The sequence below is a fragment of the Zonotrichia albicollis genome, chromosome Z (assembly GCF_047830755.1).
Source record: "Zonotrichia albicollis isolate bZonAlb1 chromosome Z, bZonAlb1.hap1, whole genome shotgun sequence".
Lineage (NCBI taxonomy): Eukaryota > Metazoa > Chordata > Aves > Passeriformes > Passerellidae > Zonotrichia > Zonotrichia albicollis.
In genome coordinates, this window is record NC_133860.1 from 59,022,346 (window position 1) to 59,049,962 (window position 27,617).

Here is a 27,617-nt window from a genome sequence, read left to right on the forward strand (position 1 = left end):
CCTCCTTCTGTTGACAAATGCCGTTTCCAGCAGGGCTGTTTTATACAGTTTGTTCTGCCTGAGGCAGAGGTGACCCCATTCCTTTTGTCACCTCGCATTTGCATGAAGTTTCTTTTCACCGTACAGGGCTGGACAATTGCTGTGTGGTGGCGGGGGCGCTGATCATGTCAGGAGAAGTCTGTATTCGGATGTATGCTCTTGACAACTTCAGCTGTCTTGACTGATGATGCTTATCAAGTGCTGATCATCCTTGGGTGTTCCTGAATGGTTCTAGGGGAAGCCCATCTCCGCGCCAGCCACATCTTTTATTAGTTAACGAGGCATTCTTTCCTGCTGCCACCAGGAGTTTCGCAACTTCAGTGCGGTATCTGTCTCTGGGCTGTCCATGGTCTGAGGCTCTTTGGATTTTTGTTACATGTTTAATTTATGTAATACATTAAAAAATGTATAAATTTTTATTTTATACATTTTCCACAGAAACGTGAATTACTTTACATCACATATTACACTGGTATGGCTCACCGAATTTCTTCCTTGTGTTCCACTCCGTCTAGATCATGCATGTTTCATGAATTAGAAAAAACTCCCCATAAGGATTAAGAAACATACTAATTTTCTCCTAGATGACCTGGCATCTAATGCTAACAGTTGAAAGGATGGCATCTTCCTATGGTCTGTCAATTGCTGTACAAGTCTTGATTACTTGCAGGTTTTCCATTACTGCTCCCTCAAGTACCGCTCCCTCAGCCTGCCAGGGGCATGCAGGACAGCCCGTCAAGAGGGGGAAAGAATTTTTAACTACCGCTTTTGCTCAGCATGGATTTTTGAAGGCTTCTCCCCTTTTTTACGTCCTTATTGCATGGATCAACATGTTTTCAGGGAAATCTTTAAGTTTTGAAGGAACTACATCTTCTTTCTCCCAGTAAAGTTGCCTCTCTTGAAATGAGAAGACAATTTCATATAAAATGCAGTTGTTTGCTTGTATTATTTACAAATACTTCCCCTGCTCAGGTTAAGTGCCAGTCTGCCTTTTGGCAGCTGCACCACACTCTTGACCTTCTTCAGCACCAACCCTGGCAGAATTCAAGAAGCGTTTGGACAATGTTCTTAGGCACATCGTGCGACTTGTGTCCCTTGCGGGGCTGAGAGCTGGACTCGATGATCGTTGTGGGTCCCTCCCAGCACAGGACATTCAGAGACGGCTCGGTGGCTCTCTGCGCCGACTGAGGGCAGCAGGGTGACCTGGGGCACGGCGCCCGCCACCCTGGCCCCGCAGGCCGCGCTGCCGCCCATGGCGGCCCGGGTGGGGCTGACCGCCGCAGTCGGGGCGGCGCAGTGCGCCTGCGCGCCGCCAGGGGGGGCCAGCGCGGGGGAAGAGGGCGGGCCCCGGCCCTGTGTTTTGAACGGCGCGATGCGGGCGGCTCACTATTTGGCAGGAAGGTGAGGAGGCCTCTATCCTGGCGGCGGAGATCGCGTAGGGAGAGGGGGATCCAAATGTGGCAGAGGCGAGCTGGAGGCAGCGGCGGCGGAGGGGGACAAGCGAGACGAGGGGAGCGGCCGTGCCCGCCGCCGCTGCTGCCGCCGCCGCCGCAGAGAAGCTGAGCGGCCCGGCTGGGAGGGGCTGAGCGGCAGCCCTGGCACCCCCGGGCGCCCGCCCCGCCAGCAGGTGAGCGACCGGGGCGAGGGAGGGGACGGGGGGAGCGCAGCCCGTCGCGCCGCCCTTGGCCTGGCCCGGCCCAGTACCGGGTAGAGCCGGAGGGAGTCGCTGTGGGGGGACCGCCGCTCCCAGGCCGGCCGCGCCTCGCCTCCCTCGGGCCTCTCACTTCGTGGGTCCCCCGCCCTCTCCGCCCGGAAGCCGCGGGCGGCATCGGGGCCGCGGAGGCTCCGGTCTGGAGGTGTCGTCTCTGTTCTCCATTTAGCCGCAAGCTCCCTGGCTGCTTGGCAACCCCCCCCCCCGCCCTTCCGGGCTCCGGGGCTCTGCCGCCCTCCCCCGGCACGGCCCCGCGCCGCATCCACCCGTAGGGGAGCGGTGCCCTCCCCCTTTCCCCGCTGCGGAGCTATTGTGTGCGGGCTGGGGCCCGCCGAGGGGCTGCTGGCGGATAAGCCTTTCCCCGGGGAGGTGGAGGCGGGAAAGCGGGACGAGGGGGGCGTGAGGGCGGCGGGGGAGCCGGGGCCGCGGGAGACAGCGCCGGCGCGGTGTGTGCGCGCCCCGCTCGCTCTGCGCTGCTGCGATCCTTTGTCTGCTGTGCCGCTTTCCCCTCCTCCCTCGCTCCTTTCCTCCCTCCTCCTTTCCCTCTCCCTCCCTGCGTTCCCCTCTCTCTCCCAGGCTCCAAGCGCTGCTGCAGCTGCAGGTTTGTAAATACTGGACCAACACACACACACACACACAACATGGCTGACGCTCGCCCTGCTCCTCCACCAGGGTCTCCGCCTTCTCCCTCAGTCTCCGCTGCTTAGCCGCTCCTCCGTGTAGGCTTTTGTTTCTTACCCCCTCCCCCTTCATCGCCCATCAAAAAAAAAAAAAAAAAAAAGAGAGGAAAAACAATTCACCCTCCTTATTTGCGCGCATGGCGGGATTTCAAGGGTAAGGATCCTCGCTTTGGAAGCTTTCTCCTTTCGTTTTGCTGTTTACAACAAAATGAAACCTAAAATCAGGGGTGATTTGGGAACCTGGCAAGGCCTGGGGCGAGGGAGGAAGGGAGGGAAGGAGGGGGAGAACTGGGTGAGCCCTGCTGAGAGAGGCTTGATTGGAATGTGCGTATCTTTTTCTCGTGTTGGGTGGGGGGTGGCTGATGCACCAAAGTGCTGGCAGAGATGAGAATACTGTGTTACACTTGGCAGAATGAACTAGGGCCTTTTCTTTCGTTTCAGGACGATTTGATATAAGGGGTCAGCTCTGGACAATCACATTAAAAAGATCTGAACTAGTTATGTCAGAATAGGCATTGTGTAGTTAATACCCGTAAAATCGGCGTTTTGGCTTTTTCGCATTTCCTGTATCTCCTTGTTAGTATCTTAAACAGCTTGCGAAACATGGAGCACGTAAACCGGAATTTACACTTGTCAGGTCTTCGTGTTGCTAGCTTTCTGTCACAAATTAATTTGCCCTTGTGATGACAATAGTACAAACCGAAGCATTTCCTTTTTCCTAAAAGGAGTACTTTCAGATTTTTTGATTTTGGGTTTTTTTGTTGTTGTTATTGCTTGTTTATTTGTTTGTTTTTTTGTAAAAAAGGCATGGGGACGTGAAGTTAAGTGAGCTCCCAAATGAAAACAAGACAGCATGCTTTTGACCTCTTTAGTAGTGCAAGGCAAATGCTTAGTTCAGTACCCTCCACCTCAGTTATTCAGAGCACCCCCTTCTGGCTTTGATAAATATGGCTTATTTTTTTGCTGCTTGTGACGTAAAACCAAAACACTTGAAGGTAGTTCGAGCGTATCTAAAGTGATCTGCCATGAAACAGTTTTATTTCTAGTTTGTAAATTAAGGGTGAATGGTGAAGGTGTTATGGCATGATGCTTTATATTTGCTTTCTAGTCATGTTACTGTAATTCCAAGTGTTTAATTTTTCAAGGATCATACTTAAAGACACAGTCTTTATTTATACCCATGGATAGCCATAGGTTTCTGAGCACTGCTCTTAAGTAACAAATGTCCTAGCTATGTCGTCTTTTGTCTGCTTTGCTTCAGAAGCTTCTAGTGGAGAAGCATTGGAATGGCACAATCTTGCCGCTTTTCCTGAGATAGAAATTGTGAATTAAATACTGCATATGAGTACTTCTTTCTGCTGCTTTTTCCATCCCCATTAATAAGCAGTGATTAGCAAGCATTGATTATGGAGAAAATAATATACAGAAGGAGTTTACAACAACATAAAACTTAAAAGAAGTAATCCAAATTACAGTATCATTTTGGAATGTGTATCTACGTCATGGCTTCTGAGGCAACTGTTTTAATTCTAGATGGAAAAGTCAGAGCAAAAGTCTATATAGCCTGATACATCAGTAGATTCCTGCAACAGGCAGTTACTTTTTTTTTTACATTTTTCAGTCTGAAGGCAATATTGCCTAAACTAGAATAGTTTACCAGTTGTAGTTAATTTGTTATTTATTGTGATAACTACTGCATTTTGAAATTATGCTCACCTACTAAAAATGTGAAATGCATTTAAGTATGCAGCTCCTCCCTCCAAACAGGCCTTCAAATGCTTGAGCCAATTCTTAGGCTGAAGAGCAAAACAGAATAAAAATAAGCCATCCGCAATAGAGTTTAACTCTGTTACATTGCAATTTTGTTGCTAGAGCTAAATTTTTTTTTTCTGTAGCATTTGTCTGTATTTCATCATCTTTGTGAAGTTTCTTGCCTCTTTTTGTAGCATCTTTACTTCACCTTGCATTGTATTATTTTCTGTGACACTCAGAAGGTTTTTCTTCCTGTCTTGGTTGTGTTGATTTAGTCAAAAATCAGTATTGTGGGGATCAGAGCCCAAAAGGAGCAGATGTAGTTGAAGAACCTGCCAAATCTCTGCATCTTAACTTAGTGAAGACCCTCCAGTGTTTTTGCCTCTGTGAGTTATGCTAGGCTGTATTCAGCCAAATTAAAAACCTGAGACTAGTAAAGCCTTCTTTTCAGAAAGCGTTTGGCAAATGAGACTGAGGAAAAGGAAGACTGCAGTAAATGCAGTCTCAGGGATCAGCTTGCTGGGAGAAGTTAAAAATTGACTGTTTTTTCAAAGTAGGCATGCTTTTCAGTAGGTCTTTAATCAAGTAAATCGTGACATGCTGTAGTTCTAAATATTTATGAAATTGCCAAGTACCATACCGTCCTAAAGGTAATAAACATTTAGTACATTCTTATTCAGTACTTTATATTTTCTTAGTCCAAGTATTCTTTCACCCTCTTCTTACCCAGTACCTTTCCTTGCTATCTGTTGCCAGACTGCACTCTTTGACATGTTCAGATCTGTAAACCAATAGCTGATGCAAGAGCTGTGTGTTAATGTAATGCATGATTTGCTTGCTATTTGACAAATTAAATATTTTTAGAAGGATTCTATTTACTGAAGCTAAACACAATTTTTTAACCTTTTTTTTCCCCTTTCCAAAGTATGAAGCCTTTTGCTGCATACTTCTCTTCATTCCATTTTGTTTTTCTTGTATCCTTTCTTTTTTTTTTTTTTTTTTGACCTGGTAAGAGAAAGTTTGATTTCTTGATGGTGTGGCATGGCAATATGTTTTCATCGGTGACTAAAACCAATTCAACAAACTGGTTTAGAATACCGTCTTCGAAAGCTGTGCATTGAAGCTGAACCGAAAGAGAATGCTCTTACGGAAAGTTTTTTCCTGTTGTGTGGTTAGATAGCTTGTTTTCATGACAGGTGTGAGAGAATTTTTTGTTTGTTGTTTGTCTTGTGTTCCTTCTCTTACTGCTCTTTAGAGGTTAATGATTTTATGATGGAAGGCTGAATGCTGATCTTTCTTGACTCTGGTTTTCATAATGAGTATCTCCTGTATATCAAGATGTGTCCCACTTGTCCAGATGCTATCTGGCTGTTATTGTGCCACCTGCCTTAAAAGAATGGAAGCTGACTTTGCTTTATGAATGTGTAGACTTGCTTCCATCTGATGTGAATACATATTGAGACCCTTAAAACAGTACATTTAACTGGTTTGTATTTAGCTATGAACAGTTGATTCTAGAGACAAAAGGGCCTCCTCACAGACCCATTTGAAACAATGGTGAAATAATTTGAGCTAACTGCTTTCACCATGTGGTGGCTGAAGTTAACTTGGTGTTATATAGTAAAATGTGAATTTGCTAAAGATATACAGAATTCAGGAGGTGAATGGCTTTCAGTTTGTGGGGGACAGTTCTACAAATCCAGGTTATATTTTTTCTTATTTATTTTCTGTAACGTATGTCATGAAACTGCTGTAAATCTATGTTAAATGAGGTCTTGAACGATTGACTTGGAAACTTCACTATTGTAATGATTCCACAAAATGAAATATATAGAAATAGTAATGATTACCTGTGGTATCTACTAGCTGTAACTGTTACCTTATTGTATTTTAATTTCTGCAGTTATTGCACCTTGGTTGAGAGGTTCTTGAAATATTTTGATGAATTTATACTCTTTTTGATAAGACTTTAAAATGTCTAAAACTTGATTAGCTCTTTGATTGGGTAAATTTGGAGTTTTTTTAGTTGGTTGGTGGTTTTTTGGTTGATTTCCTAATGTTACTGTGGAATATTCCAGTACACTATTCAAGTTTTGCACCTACAGATACTGGTGAGAGTAGGTGCTTATTTCAAAAGCAGTTCTGTGGATTCCAGTGATATAGTAAATACTTGACTTTCACAGAAGGGGTGCTGAACTCAAGACTGTTCCATATGGCATTTTGAACAACATGGAGCTGTATCAATTAGTTACTACTTTGTAGTATGGTAAGCTATTCTAGCTGGTCTGTGCCATCCTGCTGAGGTCTATAAAGTGTCACCAACACAGACTTCAAAAAAACCCATAAACAACAACAGAACAGGCAAAACCCAACTGCCCAACTTCTTTTCCCATGAACTTCTTTTAAACCAGTTTAAATGTAAAAGGGAGCTTTGCGAGGTTATGATTTCTTACCCTAGCTGTATAAGGACAGAGAGAGTCATTAGATGTCAAACTTTTGGTCTATTTGATTTATTACAATCAAGTAATTATGTGTTTCAGAACTGTCAGTTTTACTAATTTAGTGGTTGTTTCCTAAATGGAAGTCATTGGTAGTTACATTGAATCAAGGCAGCTCAAGACCAGTATATTATCTTGTGATTTTAGTTGAAATTTTTGAATAGAGAAATTTTCACCTTTCTAGATTTAATGGGTTTTTTTGAGCTGAGTAGCACAAGAAAAAACATGTTCTAGGTTAGTTCTCCAGCGAAAATTCCATAAAGTTTTGTTGAATAACTTGTCTGTATACCTTGACAAACATGATGTTTGCTGAAGTCTGGAGCTCTGCTTCTGGTTCTTTTAGTAAGCAAAGGTTAAGTACCTGCCATGGACTGGGAAGTATTACGTGTATTCTGCTGTATATTTGTAACTTAGTTCTGATTTTAATTGTGCACTTAAAAGTGTCTGCAGATTAGACTGTCTTTCTCCAATTTTCTAGGAATTATAAAAATTAGTAAAAATAATGCTTCAAATTTGGAGTTTGTGTAATTCATAAAATTATACTTGGAAAAGAGTTGACTGATTCTAGACAATTGCTTGGCCATCATGTTTAATAAACATGTATGGTCTAGACGATGAGCTAAACATCACAGTGAAGCTAGAAAGGAGGCAAACAAGTTAGAGATCAATGTACTTCTTTTTTCTCAAAGCATTCCAGTTGCAGAGAGCTTTGTTGAATGGATGCAATTACTTTTTTCTTCAGAAATCCCCTTCAGAAGTTCTTTGTCTTGTTGGTGAAAGATGGCCTACAAACTCATTAATTGCTTAGGTGTCAGTGGAACTAAAAATGAGATATTGTGGTGCTGAGATATTGTGAGATGTGATAGGCCAAAATTTGTACTCTGACAAGTATGCCTTCAAAAGCAGCTTAACAATATATTCTGACTCTCATGTGACTTCACAGAAATCTGTTCTTGAGTGCTTTTAGGGTTAAGGGATATGCAGGTGTTAAATATACTTGAAAACCACAGATTGTTGCATATTCTTACGGTAGTTTGATGATAGGCAGAGCAGCTGGCCTCTGGGTCATCGCTCCCTACTGCTGAAGGGAGGAGTAAATAAGCACAGAAATCTTCATTTCCTAGACTGCAGGAGTACATCTCAGGTGAATTACATCTCTGTCTTATGCACTTCTTTTTGTCAGTAAAGCATACATACTGTTAGGTGCCAGACAGAAGACCAGAGGGAAAGCGGACTTTCCTATCTGCTCAAGTCAGGGGAAGTTTCACTCCTGCCTTCAGTATCCTTCACATACCTGTGTGTCTTGGTTTGAAAGGCACTGTCTGCTAAGGAAGGCAAGAGTGTCCCCTGGAATGCAAAATATTATGCTCTTCTTTCTGAATTATTATGATTTTGAAATTAAGGGCCTTTCAGGCGAGGATACGAGAAACAGAATAGCAGCTCTTTGCCAGTGTGTATAGCAAGGCAAGCCAACAGCGGTGGCAGCGACCCCAAAGCAGAGCAGAAATCCCGTGGAAGTCTCCTCCCACTCTTCCCCATCGGTGCAGTTCCGGTGGCGGCCGGCAGGGGCGCTGCTGGCTCCCGGCGGGCCGGGTGAGGGCAGTGCTTCCCCCGCGCCTGCAGGGGGCGCTGTGCGTGGGTCCGGCTGCGTCTCCCCGCCCTGACAGTGGCGGGCAGGAAGGGAGGGGAAAAAAGGGCTTCCTTTAGGAACCCCCAGGGGCAGCCATCCTCCCTCTGGATATCCGAAGGAGCTATTGCGGGGGTATCGGAGCAGTAAGCTGGGACGGTAGGGATCAACAAAGTCCCGGAGTGGTGGATGAGATTTATCAGAAACTTCGCAGCTGCAGCTGGAACCACGGGGCATTCTGGGTGTTCGGGGGTGCAGCGCTACAATGTAGCAAAAACTCAGAACCGTGGCAGGAAAAAAACAAAATGGCGGGGGCGGGAAGTGGCGGCCTGGCTCTGAGCAGGGCAGGGAAAAGGCTCCTTGGGAAGGGAAAGCAGTTGGGATCCCGGAGTTTTCTCCTGAGGCACCTCAGCAGATGGTGAAAAGTCCCTCTTTTAGTGAGTTTGGTTGGTAATAGGGTCCTAGTTCAGTGTCTGCTCTCACCAGCAGAGAAGCAGAACTGGGCTGGGCCCCAGCGGCGGCAGCGAATTCCCTCCCCCAAGCTGCAGCTCCAACCATCCTCCTCCAAAGCCAAGTGCAAGAGAGCTAGGAGCTGCCCCAGCCCCTTCTCTTTGCAGCACAGTTCTCGTGGCATCTCTGCCTTTCCCAGAGAAACCCAGGGAGAGTAGCCAGCTGGACCCCTCCCTTGAGCTGTGGCCACTTCGCTTGTCCCTCCTAAGTACCCAGTCGTTACTGTCTCCTAGCAACACATACGGGAGAAAATTCCCCGAGAGAAAGAAACAAAAGGAAGAATCTTAAAGCCCTGCACTGTATTTACAGTGTCTGTACCTGTGGCTTGTATGGAAAGAGATCAAACAGGTTAATGTTACTTCATGGCAGTAGGGAGATGTGGCTGTATTAACAGTAGATGAAAAGTACTTTTTCCAGTGCTGTAACCTTGGCTAACCAGAAATGAAATAGACATTACATTACAGACAGTTTTAGACTAGAAGCATAAAGAACTGAATTTGCATGGATTTGTTTGACACAGGCTTTTTGTTTTGCTCTTAGGTATAATTTAATTGAAGAAGGAAGAGTGATGGTGTGAATAAGCATCCCAGGTTTTGATTGTACTTAAGCCTCTAATCACATTTCTAGGAGAGTTTGTGTTTGGGTGATGGTGGTGCAATATGCACTGGCATGAACTAAAAGGGCAGAGGTGTGGTTGTTGTAGTGTGTGCTTTGATTACCTCCAGGACAGACTCCTAGAGAACCTCACCTGATTTCATGGGGAAGAATATCCTGCGTCCTGAGATCCTGTTTGCTGGAAGATGCCTCAGTTTTTCTCTTCAGTTTCTATATTTCCCATTCTCTGCTGCCCAATTGAGTAGACTCAACTTTGTTTCAAGGACCACAGGACTATTTAGTCCTCCCTACAAATAAGCATGTGCATTTTCAAAAGGGAAGATGGATGTGTGTGTTTTTTGGGAGGATTGTTGTTATTACCAATACCTAGGTTAATGCAGAATATCAGGAAATACACTTAAGTGTTTATTGGTTAATCTAGTTCAGATCAGATATAAAACTTTTCAAAGAGAAAATGAGATAATAAAGCAAAAAAATAGACTTCGTTTATCTGTTGCTGTTGCTAGAAGTTCTACCTCCAAGTTCTATAATAATTAATTTACTTTCTCATTTAATTTCTATTTGTGTACAGTATGGTAGTTTCAGAGCAGCAGTTGTTTTGATTACAACTTAACCATCAAACTTGAAGAAAGGAAGGCAGGTTTACTGTGGGTCAGACACAGTACGGTAAACAAGTAATTCCAAGGTGATTGTTGTGGAAGTGAGGGAGCGACCATCATTGTTGATTTTTCGCATCTGACTCCGGTTTATTCATCAATCCATCACTTTTTATAACCGTGTCAATTAAGTTCATGCATATTGCAAAATCTGAGCTCCTGACAGGCTGTAGAGAAAACTTCAGCTCCTCCTTTTGTTTACAATACCTGAAGTTAGTTTACTGAAACCAAGATCAGTGTTCCCATCATGATATGAAGAGTTCTCAAAACTTTCATCTATATTTCTTTAAGGCATACTTGAACCAGGCTCTCCACAATTGTCATTCTGGAAGCTTTGACTTCCTTCTTGCCATGATTTTAATACCTTTCTGTGAGGTATATTAGAGAATGAGGACAGCATAGTGTTTTCAGCTATACTCAAATGCATGCAGAGGTTGTCTTAAAGTTCATTTTTTCACAGTCCAGTAAATAACTTCCCAGAGTAGCTTGAAATAGTTTGTCATCTGCTGAAATACTTCACATCTCCTAATTTGTTTCCTGAGTATGTAAATTCCATCATCAAAAGTAATATTTTGTAGTACCATAAAATCAGAAGTAATATTTTGTGCATTTTTCTTCTGTGCTTTTTAAGAAATACTAGTGGTATGAGGGTTGGTGTGTTCCAATGTCCCTGCAGCTTTTAGGGAGAGTCACTGGTTTCACAGCTGAACTTGCCTTTCTGTTGCCTTGCCCCTTACCAACACTCACACACACATACACACTTATGCAGGATGTGTTGTGTTTTTTCACCAAAAATGTGAAAGAACAGTGCTCAAGCAAAGAAGATACCATGGTACATCACAATGCTGCTGATGGTTCTCATCTTAGAGAAGAATGTATCATCGGTGATTTAATAAGTACCATTGTCTTTGATGATGAATCCAGTTCTGACTGAAGTATTTAAATTAATATTGCAAATATCTGACATAAATTTTCTACAGCTAATTTATCTTCTTTTAGAGTAAGTTTTTGTTCTTTCACTGACCCTCCAGACTTACAGAAACCAGTGTAGTTAGCTGCAATTGGAGCTTATATAATAGAATGCTGAATTTTGTTTTCAGTGACTTGCTGTTATGCAGATTGCAACTTTGACATCTATGGCAGCTATTCACCATTTAAATGTGATAATCTCTTTAGGCCGAGATTTTTAGACGGTGAGTGAATATTCTTCAGTTGATCTGGAAAAACTAACATCTCATTTTTCATTAGTAGCCATGGCAAGAAACTGCCATGTGTAACAGCAAGTGTTTTCACTTAAGTGGTTTATAAGCCCATTGTAGACTGTTACATGGATGCATTTGAGAACTGATTTAATATAAGCTAAAATGGCTGAATAGGAAGAAAATAGGTAAGAAAAATTTGGTTTAAGACTGGCTGCTCAGTTTTTTCAAACGGTAGATTAAAGCCAAGAGATAATTTTCTCTGAATCCTTTTTTCAGTTTTGTTCTTTTTTATTTTTTTTTCCATTGTCATTGCAGAGGTAGGGTGAAAAATGCTATTGATTTGAATTGTCTAACTATGTAAGATTTTTTTTAAAATGAGGTATATAATGAGAAATTTTCCTGTGCTTGGAATATGCATTTAGTATTCAGTGTGATCGTGTTTCAGTTTGCAAAAATGGTATTGTCTGCTCCTTCATTGCAGTAATTTGTAAAAAAATGTGTCCATCTTCCTCTGACTAGAAGAGGCCAAAGTTTATCAATACTTTCACTCTAATTCCTCTTCCTGCTGTTGGCTGATTTAAGAAACAGAGCTACATTTTTATTAGAATAGGGGCAATCAGTGTTTGTGTCCAGTGGAAATCCAAGTTTATATCTGATTTATTAAAAACTGTCTGTTATGTTTGTAGCTACTGTGATGTTGGTATGGGAGAAGTTTGCATGCATGTTTCTGAAATCTTTGAATAAATGATGTTGTGGCTAATCTTGTCATAGTTTTGGTTGTATAGAAAGCTCTAATGTAGGTAACTGTTTTCTAACCTTATCCCTTTTCAGTATTTTGCAATCCTGCTCTTTTTGTTATTTAAGTGTGGAATTACTACTTATATGTCAATATTCTCACTGGTTACTTAGGTTGGGGTTCTTAACAATTAAATTTTGACATTCCAGCCAATGCCGTGAATAATATCCTTATAAGAATCTTGAATGTTTATGCACTTTGTTTGCATTAGAAGTTGATATCTGGTTGTGTTGCACAAGAATTTTTTTACAAGTATTTGTATCACAAATTCTTACATTTGTTTTAGGATTTTTCTTTTATTATGCCTAGGTTTAATTTAGTTTTGCAGTGGCATCTTCTCAGGATAGTCAAACACATCAATCAATGATTTGGTACTTACAATGCACAGACTAAAAGGGCTCCATCTAACGGAGATCATCCCCCTGCCCCTGAAAACTATGCTGCTTGTATTTCCTCCATGTTTGCAGGTGTATATAACTGTCCTGGTGGCCTGCATTATGGGGAAGTGGTTGTGATGTACTTAAAATTATGCTTAGAAAGATCAGCCAGCCTTCCCAAGAGTTATCAACACAGGAGTTTGATTTGCCGTGATTACTAAACCTAAAAGACTTATAAGTGCAGTAACTTACCACTCCATTACTTTTTAACAGAAGGGTTGGTATGTTTGCCCTAGGCTTGCTCATCCAGAATGTTGGAGTGATCCTTTTGGCTTTGGAGCAATCCTCCTCTGTCTAGCACAATAGAAATTAAACCTAGTCTTCTGACAAAGGCTAACTGAGGTATACTCCTTGAAGAGACACGAGCAGAGAACAGTGAAGTGCCTTACTTTCATAAATAGATGTTTTTCCTCCATGGTTTCCAGAGACTTGTAAATGTTTCCAAACCAAATTCAGTACACTTGCTTAGAGCTGTAATAAATTATTTGTGTCACTTCTCAACTGGAAGTTCACTTGCATTCACCATAGAGTGGTAGCAAGCACAGTGATTGTGCAGTGCTGCTTCATATCCTGGGCAACTGTTATTTTTGTGCATGAGTTTTTGGGGTTTTTTTATTGGAGGGAGGGGAGGACAGTTGTCTACCAGGAAAGAAAATTCTGGAACCACAGAGTGGTTTGGTTTGGAATGGATCTTAAAGATCACGTAGTTCCAACTCCTCTGCCATAGACAGGTACACCTTCCACTAGACCAGGATGCACAAGGGCTTATTGAGGCAGACTTTACACTTCCAGACAAGAGGCATCCACAGCTTTTCTGAGCAGCCTGCTCCATTGCCCCACCATCTGCACAGTAAAGAATTTCCTCCTGATACCTGATCTAAACCCATTCTCTCTTACTTTGAAGCCTCTCCCTCATGTCCTGTTGCTCCTTGCCTTGATAGTGTCTTTTTCCAGCCTTCCTGTAGCAGCTGAAAGGCTGCCATAAAGTTACCCCAAAGCCTTCTCTTTCCAGGCTGAGCAACCCCACCTCTCAACCTGCTCTTGTAGTGATGTGTTCCAGCCCTGTATCATCATGAAAAACTTACCCAGTTCGCATTTACCATGATGCAAAAGTGTGCTGCTTAGGATGGTTACACAAGCCTGTGACAGCTTCTTGTTGTGTCAGCGGTGCAAGTTCTTGCCCTGTGGTTAAATGCAAAGGTATTTGCAGTAGACTGGACAATTAGGAGTGGGTTAAGATTTACCTTTGGATAGAGTGATGTAAGGGAGGTTATCATAGCTTTGAATAAGTACTAGATAGGTCTCTTCTTTATATTTTTTTAAAAAGCCTTATTTTGTAAGATTAAGCATGGAGGACCATGTAAGTATGAAATGATCACGCTGTAGGTTAGAACATACACAAGGTTAAATCAGCAAGTATTTTTGCACTGCCTGTAAGAGTGTGGTTTAAAAGAAGTTTTACTTCAGTGTCTTGGTATATGGTGCAGCCATAGGAAGAATTGTAGCAGTATAGTAAAAAGAAATAATACCTTTGTATTAATAAATAGATTGTAAACTTTGTCACTGTTTTTAAAGCTGTTTGGCTAAACTTTGATAGTTGATGATGATTCCATAGTAGAAGGACAGAATAGTACTGAAATTAAACCCTGTGTTCTGTTAGCATAGGCAAATAATTCATTAATAAAAGAGGTTGTGCTTTTTCATGCTGCTTGAGAGAAGAGTGGACAAGAGCTATAGAGCTATAAGAAAAGTCCTCTAAAATGTGCTATGTGTATCTTCATTGTTCTTTTACTAAGGTCTGCATAATGTTGCAGTAATGGAATTTTTTTTTTATTAGTTTTGCTCTACCATCTGTACGTATAGGAAAACAGATACATTTGTTCTTAGCCATTAGAAAATGGACCAGAAATTTATTTTAAAACCACTGCATGATTTAGTGTAGAACTTGAAGGTTTATGTTGACAAGCGTATTTCATTTGTTGGGTTTTTTTTTTTTTTTAAGGAAGTTCTTGTAAGCTTATTTGGCATGAATCAGTTCTTTTATCCCTTCATTAGCTTCATTTCTAGTCAGTAGAACAGCCAAAATATGGGTTTTAATACCAGATATATGAAATTTTCTTTTGCAATTTTGTGTTTAATTTTTGGGATTTATTTTTTGAACCAAGAGACAAGCAAGGAGTGCTTCAAAGGGCAAACATGCGTCAAAATGTCAATGAGTCCTTAGCCAAATATTTAATCTGATTGTAATATTGTCTGTGTGGGGAGCAGATCAAATAAGGAACTATTACAATTTACAATTACAATTTAATTACAGTTTAATTTTAGTAAAATGCTCTGCTTTTGCACAGTTTCACTGTTAATACCTTGTAAAAAGCCAGACTAAGCCTACAAGGTTTTCTGAAATTATTTTCTGGAGAACTTTCCTTTGTTTTCTGGGTTATTTATTTATGAATGCTTAAAGTTGTCGTCCTGCAGTTTTCCTTTACCCTGAAAGTTTTTGTGAATCTCAAAAACATATTTAGTGCGAGCTTAAACTTAAAAACTGGAGTTAATTGAGCTTTTTTTATTTTGTTTTAGCATTCTGGATATGGCATGCATATGTTATTTTCTACTTTCTTTTGCCTCATTAATCTCATTTTTCCGTAATTTATCACTTTTTTTGTCAGTGGGTTGTTTTTGGGTTTTTTTTCCCCTAGTGCGTGTTGATAACTAGTGTTTCCTTTTCAGGCAAAATCCTATGCCTGTTTTTAATTGCAGTCAGCAGCTGATGTCTGCCTTAGTGGCTATGTAATGTTGTCACTGCTTCTTACTTGTAATCAACCCATATGACTTGACTTGGCTTTTAAAAATCAGTGTTTTTTGGATGCAAACCTAATAACCACTGATGTATGATGCCTTTAGGAATGGCATTTAATAGAGGTTTTTTGCCACTTTTTCTGAAGAATTTAGACCATATAGAGCAACATATAAACAAAATTAAGTAAGTTTTGATCGCAGGTTCCCAAACTCTTTCCAATTGATGCAAAGGCCCAGACAATGGAAGAAGCCTTGATCTATTGAACTATTGAGCTGTGCCAGCTGAGATGGTAATCTCTTGCAGGTGCAACTGTCTGTTCTTTATGGGAAGACTGAGAACTTTTAAAACCTCTGGACTGAGGTGGATTAATTCCTACACAACAATAGGAGGCTGGATGTTTCATTAGTTTCTCTAGTGCCTTTTTAATGGAAAAAATAGAATGAAAAATAGATAAAGCATGATTAAAGTACACCTTTCTTGTGTTGAAAGTGACGTCATTCCATTTGCCCTTCTTTGTGCATTTTTAAAATTCCAGAGGTAGAAAGACCAGCTGGTCTTTGGTTCATTTATTTGGTAGGAGAGGGGAACAATAACATGACTATGGACATCTGCATTTTTAGTGCAGTTGAAAAAATCGCTCAGTGTATCATGTCCATGCTGGTGTTAGGGATGCTAAGCAAGTTCCTGAGTTCAGAGAACTATTAAAAACTTTCTGCTTATGCTCCACGTGAAACTAAGTATAAATGTGGTTTTTATGTTACCTTCACTCTAGTGACTCTATTCCTGATAGTTAAATTAGGGTGCAAGTTGAAAGGTTGTGCAGCTGTGGACAATTAAATAGTCACTTACTGAAGCATAGTATGTCTGATTATTTACAGAATTTTCTACCAAAAGATGATCTTCCCAGCAGAAGTATCTGCCACTAATGGGTTGGAATGATGAAAATTAGTCTATAATTATTTGAAGGGGATTTCTCAGTTTGTGTGATGCTCATGTAAGCTCTGTATAACTGGTGATCTTTTAGTGCATTTTAGGAAACAGATATAAAAAACTGTAATTAATTGATCCCCATCTTGGATTGTTTTGCTTATTAGAAGTAACGGCACTTTTTACTGCTGAAAGCCTGAGGGTTCAGAGGTGTCCACTCTATCACTGCCATTAAGATTTGTGAAGGCAAAACGGAGAATCGTTGTTGTTGAAGGTCATTACGTTAATTTTTCTGTGTGGATGATGCAGGTGTTAAGGTATACTTGTAAAATGTGATGAGTTTATAGATGCATGTGTATACCAGAATGTCTGTCTGGAAATTTGTTCTTACTTCATCATTTATTCATTGCATTTAAAATAAACAACTTTATTTTTGCTCCATAAGCACCTGTAACTGAAGACAAAACCTTATATCTCAGAAGTTTTTTTTCTCAAATACAGTGAAGTATTGTGAGAGAGTTGTGTCAGAAAAGATACTGTTTTCATCAGTCAGCTAAACTTCTTCAGATGAAAGCTTGTCTTAGTGTAACCTACACTTATGGGAGCTATAAATGTAAGTAATAAATTATAGGTGTGTGCTCAGAGGTAGTTTTTGTTATGAAGGTAAGTTTCTTGAGCTGTAAAAGGTGTTTATAAGTAATGACTTGTTGCACGATCTCCTGAGTCCTGATAAACCATGTTTAGTGTGTCCTTGAGTTAGTTTTCATTAAAGTTCCATTAATAATTTGAAAGATAAAATGAAAGCATGCATACAGAGAATAATTTTAGGCAGTGTATTTTAAAAATAAGAATAGAAAGTCTTGCTAAATGGTAAATAGAAAATACAAGACTTGAAAAATTTGCTTTAGCTATATTAAATTTACCCTACCCTCAATTAAACAACAGAAGAGATGATAATATTGAGGACTTTTAAGGTCTAGTTCTCTAAGATTGTATTTTATTATACGTTTTACAGGCAAGAGGAAAAGCCCTTTGAAGCTTTCACTGTACAGAGTAATACAAGAGTAGTTGGAAAAGCTATAGATTAATAAGGTAGGCGTAATTTAAGAAAACTGTTGTTTTAGTTTTATTTAAGTTGGTAACATGTTTTTTAAAAGCTACTAAAAGAAAATGCTGATAAAAACTAAATCACAAAATTCTAGAATATGCTGACCTGGAAGGGATCCATCAGGATCATCGCATCCAACTTCTGGCCTCTGCAAGACCATTCCTAAGAATCACACCCTGTGCCTGCCTGAGAGAGTTGTCTGAATGCTTCTTGAACTAGACAGATTTGGTGCTGTGACTCCTTCCCTGGGGAGTCTGTTCCAGTGCCCAGTCACCCTCTGAGCGAAAAACCTTTTCCTGACATCCATCCTAAGCCTCCCTGGCTGAGCTTCTTGCCATTTGCTCAAGGTCTGCCTCTGGTCATGAGAGGGAAAAGGTTGGTACCTTCCACTCCTCTTCCCCTCATGCAGAAGTTGTAGACTGCAATGAAGTCTATGAGTCTCCCCTCAGTCTCCTCCAGGCTGAAAAGACCAATCATAAAGCTTCCCCTCCAGACCCTTCACCATCCTTGTAGTTCTCTTTTGGATGCTCTCTTATAGTTTAATGTCTTTTTTTAATATTGTGGCTCCCAAAACTACACACAGCACTCAAGGTGAGGCTGAACCAGTGCAGTACAAGCGGAGTGGGGCAATCCCCTTCCTCTGTTGGCAGTGCTGTGCCTGATGCACCCCTGGCACCTCCTGGCTGCCAGGGCACTGCTGACTTATATTCAAGTTCTTTTGACTAGTGGCCCCAGGTCCCTTTCCACAGTGCTGCTCTCCAGCCTCTTGTTCCTTAGTCTGTACATATATCCAGGGTTGTCTCAGGTGGAGAAGTCAGTACTTGCCCTTGTTAAACTTAATAGTTTGGTGATCACCCGCCTCTCTAGTTGTCAAGATGTCTCTCAGTCCTCATCAACATCTCCTAATCTAGTGCCCCTGTCAAACTTATTTAGTATCCATCTGAGTCATGCATCCAAGTCTTTAAAGAAGATGTTGAAGAAAACTGGGCTGAGGGTTCAGTTTAGTTAGTTGAGAGGGTTTTTTTTTTTTTTGCATAGCAGGTTTTTTTATGGTATAAGGCTATAGGGATCTTAAAAATCACAGAATTTGAAGGGACCTGAAGATCATCTCGTTCCAGCCCCCCTGCCGTGGGCAGAGACATCTTTCACTAGATCAGGATGCTCAAAGCATCATACAGCCTGGCCTTGAGCGCTTCCAAAGATAGAGCATCCACAACTTTTCTGAGCAGCCTGTTCTTGTGCCTCACCACCTGCGCAGTAAATTTCTTCCTGATACCTAATCTAAACCTATTCTCTCTTTGAAGCCACTCCCTCATGTCTTGTCTCGATAAAAAGTCTTTCTCCAGCCTTCTTGTAGGTCCTCTTCAGCTACTGAAAAGCTGCTGTAAGGTTTCCCCAAAGCCTTCTTTTCCCAGGCGGGACAACCCCAAGTCTCTCAGCCTGACATTGCAGCTCAGTGGCCCTCCTTGGGACTTTCTTCCAACAGGTCATGTCTGTGTTTTTGTCTCTGCTGGGGGACAGATCTTGATGCAGTATTCCAGGTGCATACCATGCAGGTGGTATTAGCTCTCTAGTCCACTTGTGAGAGTGGACTAGACAGGTAATACCACTTTCCCAGACTTGCTGGTCATGCTACTTTTGATGCAGCCCAGGATGTGATTGGTTCTCTTGACTGCAAACACACATTACTGAGTCATATTGATCTGCCTCTTATCTACCAACACCCCCAAGTCCTTCTCTCTGTGCCTGCTCTTCAACTGATTGTCTGCCCAGTGTCTGTATTCGTGCTTGGGATTGCTTCAGGCCAAGTACAGCACCTTGCACTTGGCCCTCTTGAGCTTTGAGTTTCCCAAAGACCCATCTCTTAAGCCTGTCCATGTCCCTCTGGATGGAACACTTCCCTCCAGCGTGTGGACTGCCCTATACAGCTTGGAGTCTTCAGCAAATTTGATGAGGGTACATTTGATCCCACTGGCTGTGTTGCTGACAAAGATGATGAGCAATTCAGATCCCAGTACTGACCCCTAAGGACACCACTCGTCACTGCTCTCCTCTTGGATATGGAACTGTTGACCACAACCTTTTTGAGTGCAGCCCTCCAGCAAATTTTCTACTCATTAAGTTGTCTAATCTATCAAATCATGTCTTTTGAGATTAGAGACAAGGGTGTTGTGCAGGACAGTGTCTAATACTTCACACAAGTCCAGGTAGATGATGCTAGTCACTCTTCCTTCAAGCACCAAAACTGTAGAAGGCCACCACATTTGTCAGTCATGACTTTGTCCTTGGTTATTGGCTGGTGTTGACGTGAAAATGATCCTCTATTGTTACCCAGAAAATCCAGTATAATGTTTTTCTTCAACCATCAGTGAAGATGTTGAAGAGAATTGGATTATGAAGTGATAAATTCATTATGGTGTGATAAATTTAACTTGGTTTGAGGGCCAGGATTATTTTCCTATATTGGGTCACTGAACTACCCGCACGTTAGTAGAACTAAGTGTTAAGGCTTGTGTTATGGTTAAATACAGCTGGCAACCAAATAAATACAACTAAGCTCCATGCAGCCACTTGCTCACTCCCACACCAGCAGGGTCAGGGAGAGAATTGGAAGGGTAAAAGCCAGAAAACTCATGGGTTGAGAGAAAGGCAGTTTTATAGGGAAAGCAAAAGCCATCCAAACAAGCAAAGCAAAACAAGGATTTAATTACTGTTTCTGATGGCCAGGTAGGTGTTCAGCATTCCCCAGGAGAGCAGGGTCACGTCGCACATAATGGTTACTTGGGAAGACAAATGACATCACTCCAATGTCCCCCAACCCTTTCTTCTTCCCCCCACCTTTACATCCTGAGCATGATGTCGTAGGGTACAGAACATCCTTTTGGTCAGTTTGGATCATCTGTCCTGGCTGTGTCCCATCCCAACCTCCCATGTACCCCCAGTTTCCTCAACAATATGGCAGTACAAAAAGCATAAAAGGCTTTAGGCCTGTGTGAGTCTGCTCAACAATAATAAAACCATTCCTGATGTTATCAGCCCTGTGTTCAGCAGAAATCCAAAACACAGCCCCATACCAACCAGAAAATTAAACTCTACCCCAGCCAAACCTAGCACAGAATTTAATGGAGAAAATAAAATTCACCAGCTTGTCAGGAAGTTATAATTTAATAGCCAGTGTTCTGGGAAATTGGAGGAAGAGAAGTCAGGTTTCTTTTTAACCAAATCTTTCTTTAGAGCAGGGACATGTGCTAAATCTTCACATCTTAACAATACAGAAAAATAAAAGGAAGATGCTGAGCTGCTGGAAAACTGGGCTAAATGGTCAGTGCATTATTTAGAGCTGGAATATTTGGCCTCTGAAATTATATTGAAAATGCCTGAAGCATTTCTAATATCAGTAGATTTTATTGTCACAGATTACCTGCTTTAGAGAGTGGAAAAAGTCTTGGTTTAACTGTGATAAAAGATACTCTTTGAAGTAAAAAACCTAAGAAAGACAACTGTTTCGGCTTTCGGCTCTGAGAACTTTAGTAGCAAAAAAACAGTGAAGAACCTCCTGTGTAGTTAGTAATTGTAGTACAGATATGTAACTATATTTCAGTAAAGCAGTGAGTAGTAAGCAAATCAGAAAGAAGAATTTTATATGAATGCTTCCTGTAAAAGGGAAACTATTTCCCTGTGTACATAGGAAAGGAATGGATCTCCTGTAGATCTAAAGCTCATAATCCTCTTTAATTATTCTGCTGGAAAAATAGCTTCATGCTCTTTATCTAGAAATACTTGTTACCTTACTTATTCTGAGTAGCTTCAAACTGTCCCTTGCTTAATGTGCAAGTATGCAAAGTGTATACTTTTTGACATGTGATAATTGTGTGCTGGGGTCAGCTATATTAGATAAGTTTCTCTGGGCTTTAGATCTAGAAAGCCCAGAGAAACTTTAGATCAGAAAACTCTAGATAAGTTTTCTGCCTTTTTAAGCCATCAAACAGAGAGGTCACTTGAATTAACCTGTGAGCATTTCTTTCTCTTGCTTTCACATGCATGGATGCATGTGGTTGCATTACATTCTGACCAGTGTTAGTTTTAATTAGTTCTATTCCTGATAGATGATGACTGCAAGGAAATTTGAAAAATGCTTTTAACTTCTGTACTGCCTCTTTTGTTCTGAAAGTTGTGAGTAGTAATATAAGATCAAGTGTGTAATCAATTGAGTTTTATGTACTGTAATGGAAAATACTGTTTTCGTATAAAGTACAAAAGCAATAAAACAACTTAAGTAATACTTCAAATAATATTTAAAAAACATTTTCTCTTTTAGATTTCAAGAAATTGCAGTGTATGGGCCTATGTGTGCCCTGCATGTTGGTGTTGACTGGCTAAAACTTTTGAATAAATAAGTGAAAATTATGTATGACATGACTTGTCAGATATCAGTTTTCTGACCAACATGTTTGATTCAGTACTTCTCTATGATGCATGTTTGTGAACTAAGCTACAAATATTTTTGGAGGTATAGTCACAGGCTGCCCAGGAAATTGTGAAAGAAGTGACTGGATGTAGCACTTAGTGCTACAATCTAGTTGACAAGCAAGATTGTGTTCTTGCTTGTCAACTGGATTGTAGCACTAAGTTCCACAAAAAATTCCTTATTTTCTGTCAAGGACAGTTAATTTTGGAGGTCTTTTCAGACCTTAATGATTCTGTGAGATTTTTTCATTATTAGCTGGTGAACTGAATATTTGCTCTAGCCCTTCTATCAGTTTGTATGGCCTAATTGATTATAAATCAGACATCCTTGGATGAAAGGCAGAAAGGGTTCATTGGTTTTAAGACTGCATAGTGAAACATCAGTCTACTAACAAAATGGTGAAAAGAGCTGGCCAGAACATGGTGTAAATTGAGGGATTAAAATGGCTTCCTTTTATTGCATTTTGAACTAGTAAGTTGAGTGTATTTGGGGAGTGGTTCTAAGCAGGCATTTAAGAATTTTGTGGTACTGCTTATTTGCAGTGCTTGTGGTTGACATTAGTATTTCTTAGCCTGGATATGGCCTCAAAAATTTAAAAGAAAATTCATAATGAAACTTCAATCAAAATTTCTTAAGTCTTTTTATAACTATGTAGTTAGGAAAAACTGATTTTTTTCTTTCAGAAAGAAACTGTATTGTTCTTGATTAATATGTCAGACTTTGTATCAAAGATTTGAAATTGATAAGTGTAAAGAATATATCTTTGTTAAGGGCATAGGTTTTTATAAGTGGAAAAAAATTTGTGAACTGCTAATGGATCACTTCAACTCAAAGAAATAAGCATTGAACAATTCTTGTTTATGCATACTTAACCAAAGACCCCCTGCACCAGAGCTTGGTAAATCCCCACGTTTTCTATGCAGCGTGGTGTGGGCTAGGTAGGATTGCAACTGTAATTTGTAGTGTTACTTGTTGCACTGGTGAAGACAACCACTGAGAATTTTTTAGTTTGTGTTCTGTGATCTGCTTTTTTGCTTTTTTAATGCTTCTGCTGTTGACTGAAATGTAGAATTTTTCATAGTGATGGCTATGAATTTTATTTGTGACAAGTAGCCCTCAGTGAGAGGCCAGAAGCCACAGAGAACAGCGTACTATTAGCTTTGGTTGGTTTTGCAAACAGCCTAGGATAGAAAAAAATGCTGCAGGAATCACAAGATTATTGGTATGAGGAACTGTGTAAAAAAAGTTGAGCAACTGATTGAAGTGGTTGTGGTCAAATGACTGAAGGATTTTTCCTATGAAGCAATGGTAGAATGACTTAAATGGAAGAAAGACCAAAGGCTGAGGTCGGGGGAGGGGTAAAGAGAGAATGTAAGGCAGTTGTTGAGGACTAAGGTGTTTTAAAAGAAGTTAGAGAATTCTTGGCTTACTTTAGTTCAATATTTCATAGTGGCAGATAGCTTTAGCAACTGCAGAGTGGCTTTGAGAGGTAAAGAGACCTTCCAGTCTGGAAGGGTAGCCAGTGTATGGTAAATGTGGGCAGCCAGGCAAGCCTACATGCTGCTGGTGGTACAGACTTGTTAACCTGATACCCTCGATAGAAGCATTTGAACGTGCTTATGTGGCACCAGTAGCGACTGCTGCTGTGTGCCTGTTGAGGCTTACCTCATCTCTTAAATGGTCATTATGCATGTACTTAAAATGTTGCGAATGTGAGAGGAGCAGAGCTCAAATTAACATGGAAATAATGAACTGTATTTTTATAAAAATGCTGTGCAATTATAATTAAGCAAGTGTAAGGGTTGCTCAACTTTCCCCTTAATAGTTGTTGGACTCTTACTAAGTGGCAATGCATCACAGCAAGTTTAAAAGATCCTACTAAGAAAGTGCTAATACTGATTTACATGATTTGGAGAAAAAGAAAAATTTCCTTGAGTTCTATAGAAAAAGTCTTTAAAAATGTAAAAGTAATTTAGAAGCCTGCTTTAACTTATCAACTAGGGGTTTGTAGGCAAAAGCTCAAGCTTGCTGTTTTTAGGGATTTGATCTCTGAATTGCATTTTTCTCAAATGTAATATTTAGATGAGGTTCAGGTATTTTAGATTGTTTTTAGTATTGTACACTGCTGTTTTGTTTAGTTATTGTATTCTTTGAGCATTTTTTTTTATTGCTCTGAAATAAGAAATCTAAAATCAAAACATTGCTATCTTGGAGTTTCAACAGCCTGGGCAACAGCAGTTCGTGTTTGAGATCTGATGTTTGATCGTGGGCTCTGTTTTATTTTCAGTGTTCTTAGCACAGAGTGTGCTGAAATAAGATCAGGGAAAACTGTGTCATAATTTTAACATACATGTTGTGAACCAAGATTCTTCACATGTTTTTTGATGAAAAACATGCTATTGGGTTTCTACTTCCTTTAACAGTCCTTATTTTCTTAAAAGAATACAAAGTCACGACTTTAGGTAATATTTAATGTAAAAAGAGGTTCTGATATAACCCAAATGTAAGGACTTTAGGAGCACAGTTGCCTGTCCAGGCCTTAGAAGGAACTTACCATAAGGCGAACTTGCACAGCAGCAATTTTAGATAGCAGAAAACAGAGGAAGTTGCAACAGGAAGATGCTAATTCTAGGCCTGGAGGAGGCAGATCCTTGTTAGTGCATCCTGGTTAATGCATCCAAGGATTCCTACTGTGTGTGTGAAAAGTGTGTGAAAGAAAGCAACTGCTCATAGAATTATCATCGGTCAAACACAGGTCTCAAGGGGGTATGCTTGTATGGCCATGCATACGTGTAACTTTTACATTGGACTTCTGCAGGAGGGCAAACTTTGGCCTGTTTAGGAGACTTATTCAGAGTTCCTTGGGAAGTAGCCCTTAAAAACAAAGGAGTCAAGGAAAGGTGGGCATGCTTCAAACCAGAGATCTTGAGGGCATGGGAGCAGACTGTCCCTGTGTTCCAAAAGATGAATCTGTGAGGCAAATGTCCAGCCTGGATGGGCAATGAGGTTTTGAAGGAATTGAAGAAAAAAAGGAGGATGTATCATCTTTGAAAGGAGGGTCAAGGTTCTCAGGAAGTATTTAAGGGGCTTGCTAGGTCATGTAGGAAAAAAGCTGGGGAGGCCAAAGCTCAGTTTGAACTTAATTTGGCAACTTTTGTAAAAGATAATAACAAATGTTTTTACAAATATACGAATAGTAAAAGGAAGGGAAAGACTAACCTTTGCTCTCTATTGGATGCAGAAGGGAACTTAGTAACTTCAGATGAGGAGAAGGCAGAGGTGCTTAACACCTTCTTTGCCTTTGTCTTTAGTGGGAAGATGGGTTGTCCTCAGGACTGCTGTCCTCCTGGGTTGGTAGATGGTGTCAGGGAGCAGAATGGTCCCTCCATTATCTAAGAGGAGGCAGTCAGAGAATTGCTGAGCTGCTTGGATGTTCATAAATCCATGGGCCCAGATGGGATCCACCCCAGAGTGATGAGCTGGCAGATGAGCTTGCAAAGCCTCTCCATCATTTACCAACAGTCCTGGCTCACTGGTGAGGTTCCAGATGGCTGTGATGCCCATTCACAAAAAGGGTGCAAAGGAGGATCCCAGTAATTTTAGGCCAGGTAGCTTGTACCTTACTCAGTACCTGGCAAGGTAATGGTGCAGTTTGTACTGAGTGTCATCACACAGCCCTTACAGGATGGCCAAGGTATCAGACCCAGCCAACATGGAGGGGGTAGGTCATGTTTGACTGACCTGGTCTCCTTTTCTGACCAGGTGACCTGCCTGCTGGATGCAGGAAAGGCTGTGGATGTTGTACCTGGACTTCAGCAAGGCCTTTGACACTGTGTCCCAGAGCACACTCCTGGGAAAGCTGGCAGCCCAGGGCATGGACAGGAGCACTCTTTGCTGGGTTAGGAACTGGCTGGATGGCCGGGCCCAGAGAGTTCTGGTGAATGGTGCTGCATCCAGCTGGGGCCAGTCACCAGGGGTGTCCCTCAGGGGTCTGTGCTGGGGCCAGTTCTGTTCAATATTTTTATTGATGACATGCATGACGGTGTTGAGTCTTTAATGGTAAATTTGCAGACAGCATTAAGCTGGGAGTGTGTGTTGATCTGTTGTGGTGGGTAGGAGGGCTCTGCAGAGAAACCTGGAATGGTTGGGCAGAGTCTTAACAGGATGAAGTTTAATAACTCCAAGTGCCAAGTCCTGTATTTTGGCCACAATCACGTTATAGGCCCCTGCAGCATTATAGGCAGGGGATGGTGTGGCTGGACAGGCCCAGGCAGAAAGGGACCTGGGGGTGCTGGTCCACAGCCAGCTGAGCATGAGCCAGCAGTGTGCCCTGGTGCCAAGAAGGCCAATGGCTCCTGGCTGTGTCAGGAATAGTGTGGCCAGCAGGAGCAGGGAGGTCATTCTGCCCCTGTACTCAGCACTGGTGAGGCCTCACCTGGAGTGCTGTGTCCAGCTCTGGGCCCTCAGTTTGGGAAGGACCTTGAGACGCTTGAGCATGTCCAGAGGAGGCAACGAGGCTGGTGAGGGGCTGGAAACACAAGGCCTGTGAGGAATGGCTGAGGGGGCTGGGGGTGTTCAGCCTGGAGAAAAGGAGACTCGGGGTGACCTTATCACTCTCTTCAGCTTCCTGAAGGGTGGCTGTGGTCAGGTGGGGGTCGGTCTCTTTCTCCAGGCAGCAACTGACAGAACCAGAGGACAGAGTCTCAAGCTGCACCAAGGGAAATATAGGTTGGATGTTAGGAAAAAGTTTTTTACAGAAAGGATGATAAAGTACTGGAATGGCCTGCCCAGGGGGGTGGTGGAGTCACCGTCCCTAGATGTGTTTAAAGACTGGATGTGGCACTCAGTGCCATGGTCTAGCTGAAGTGTTAGGGCGTGGGCTGGACTCAATGATTTTGAAGGTCGCTTCCAACCTTGTGATTTTGTGTGTGAACTTGGACCATGTGGGTGGTACTCCTGGAAGAACGACTTGGGGATGCCCACCACCAAGAAGCCCAGAGTGAGAAAGGATCCCTCTCCCTGTCTTCTTCTGCCCTTCTCCAGAGCTGTACTCCATCCCCTGGAGAAATAGAGTATGGGCCCAGTGGACTGATGTGTTTGCATGAGAACCTTTTGTATGAGAGGTGGTTTCTGTTTTGCAAGAGAACCTTTTATGTTGAAGATACATACACTCAGTGACTGGATGAGGTATGTGTTCAGAGACCTTAAACTGCAAGTCAAAAAAAGTGTCTAAAAGGGCTTTAGATATGTTATTATTAAGTGAGGAAGGGGTATGTGGAATGTTAAATCTTAATAAAACTGAATGTTGTATCACTGTTCACAGTGCAGTGGCATTGACTGAAGAAGCCCAAGGCAGAATTAAGAGAAATTGCTACCAATCACTCCAAGACCAAGACAGTTCTCTAGGAGTTAGCACCAGTTCCTGGATTATGTCAGTACTTTGATCCTTGGGACTCAAGGATATGGGGAGGGTCGGGGAAGTGGCTAATGAGACTTGGGTTGATGATTGCCATTGGATTTGCGTTTTTAATGATTTGGATAGCTATTGTACATTGTATGACTGTTCATGTTATTGCTTCTGTCTTTTCTTCTTCTGTTGCTTCATATACATCACCCTTGTGGCCAACCTATGAGCTGAAGAAAAGAGTCCCTGGAGCCATGGGGTGTAAGGTGTAAGGACTTAAAGAGCACAGTTTCCTGTGTCAGATTGTCAAGGCCACAGAAGGTACTTGTCTGTAAAATAAAGCATCACAGTGAAAACTTGAGGTCAGGGACAGAAGGAAAGAATTTGCAA

The 27,617-nt window shown here is 41.6% G+C and overlaps 1 protein-coding gene across 5 annotated transcripts in view; it reads left to right on the top strand.

Annotated features, from left to right (window-relative positions):
* Window positions 1–1,290: 1,290 nt before the first annotated feature.
* Window positions 1,291–27,617, top strand: part of SPIN1 (spindlin 1) — a 66,258-nt gene continuing 39,931 nt past the window's right edge. Inside the window, exon 1 of one of the 5 annotated variants that reach the window (XM_074533454.1) lies at window positions 1,291–1,440. The gene's annotated coding sequence lies outside the window, so the exon portion shown is untranslated. The other 4 variants (XM_074533453.1, XM_074533457.1, XM_074533458.1 and 1 more) reach the window with 4 other exon arrangements.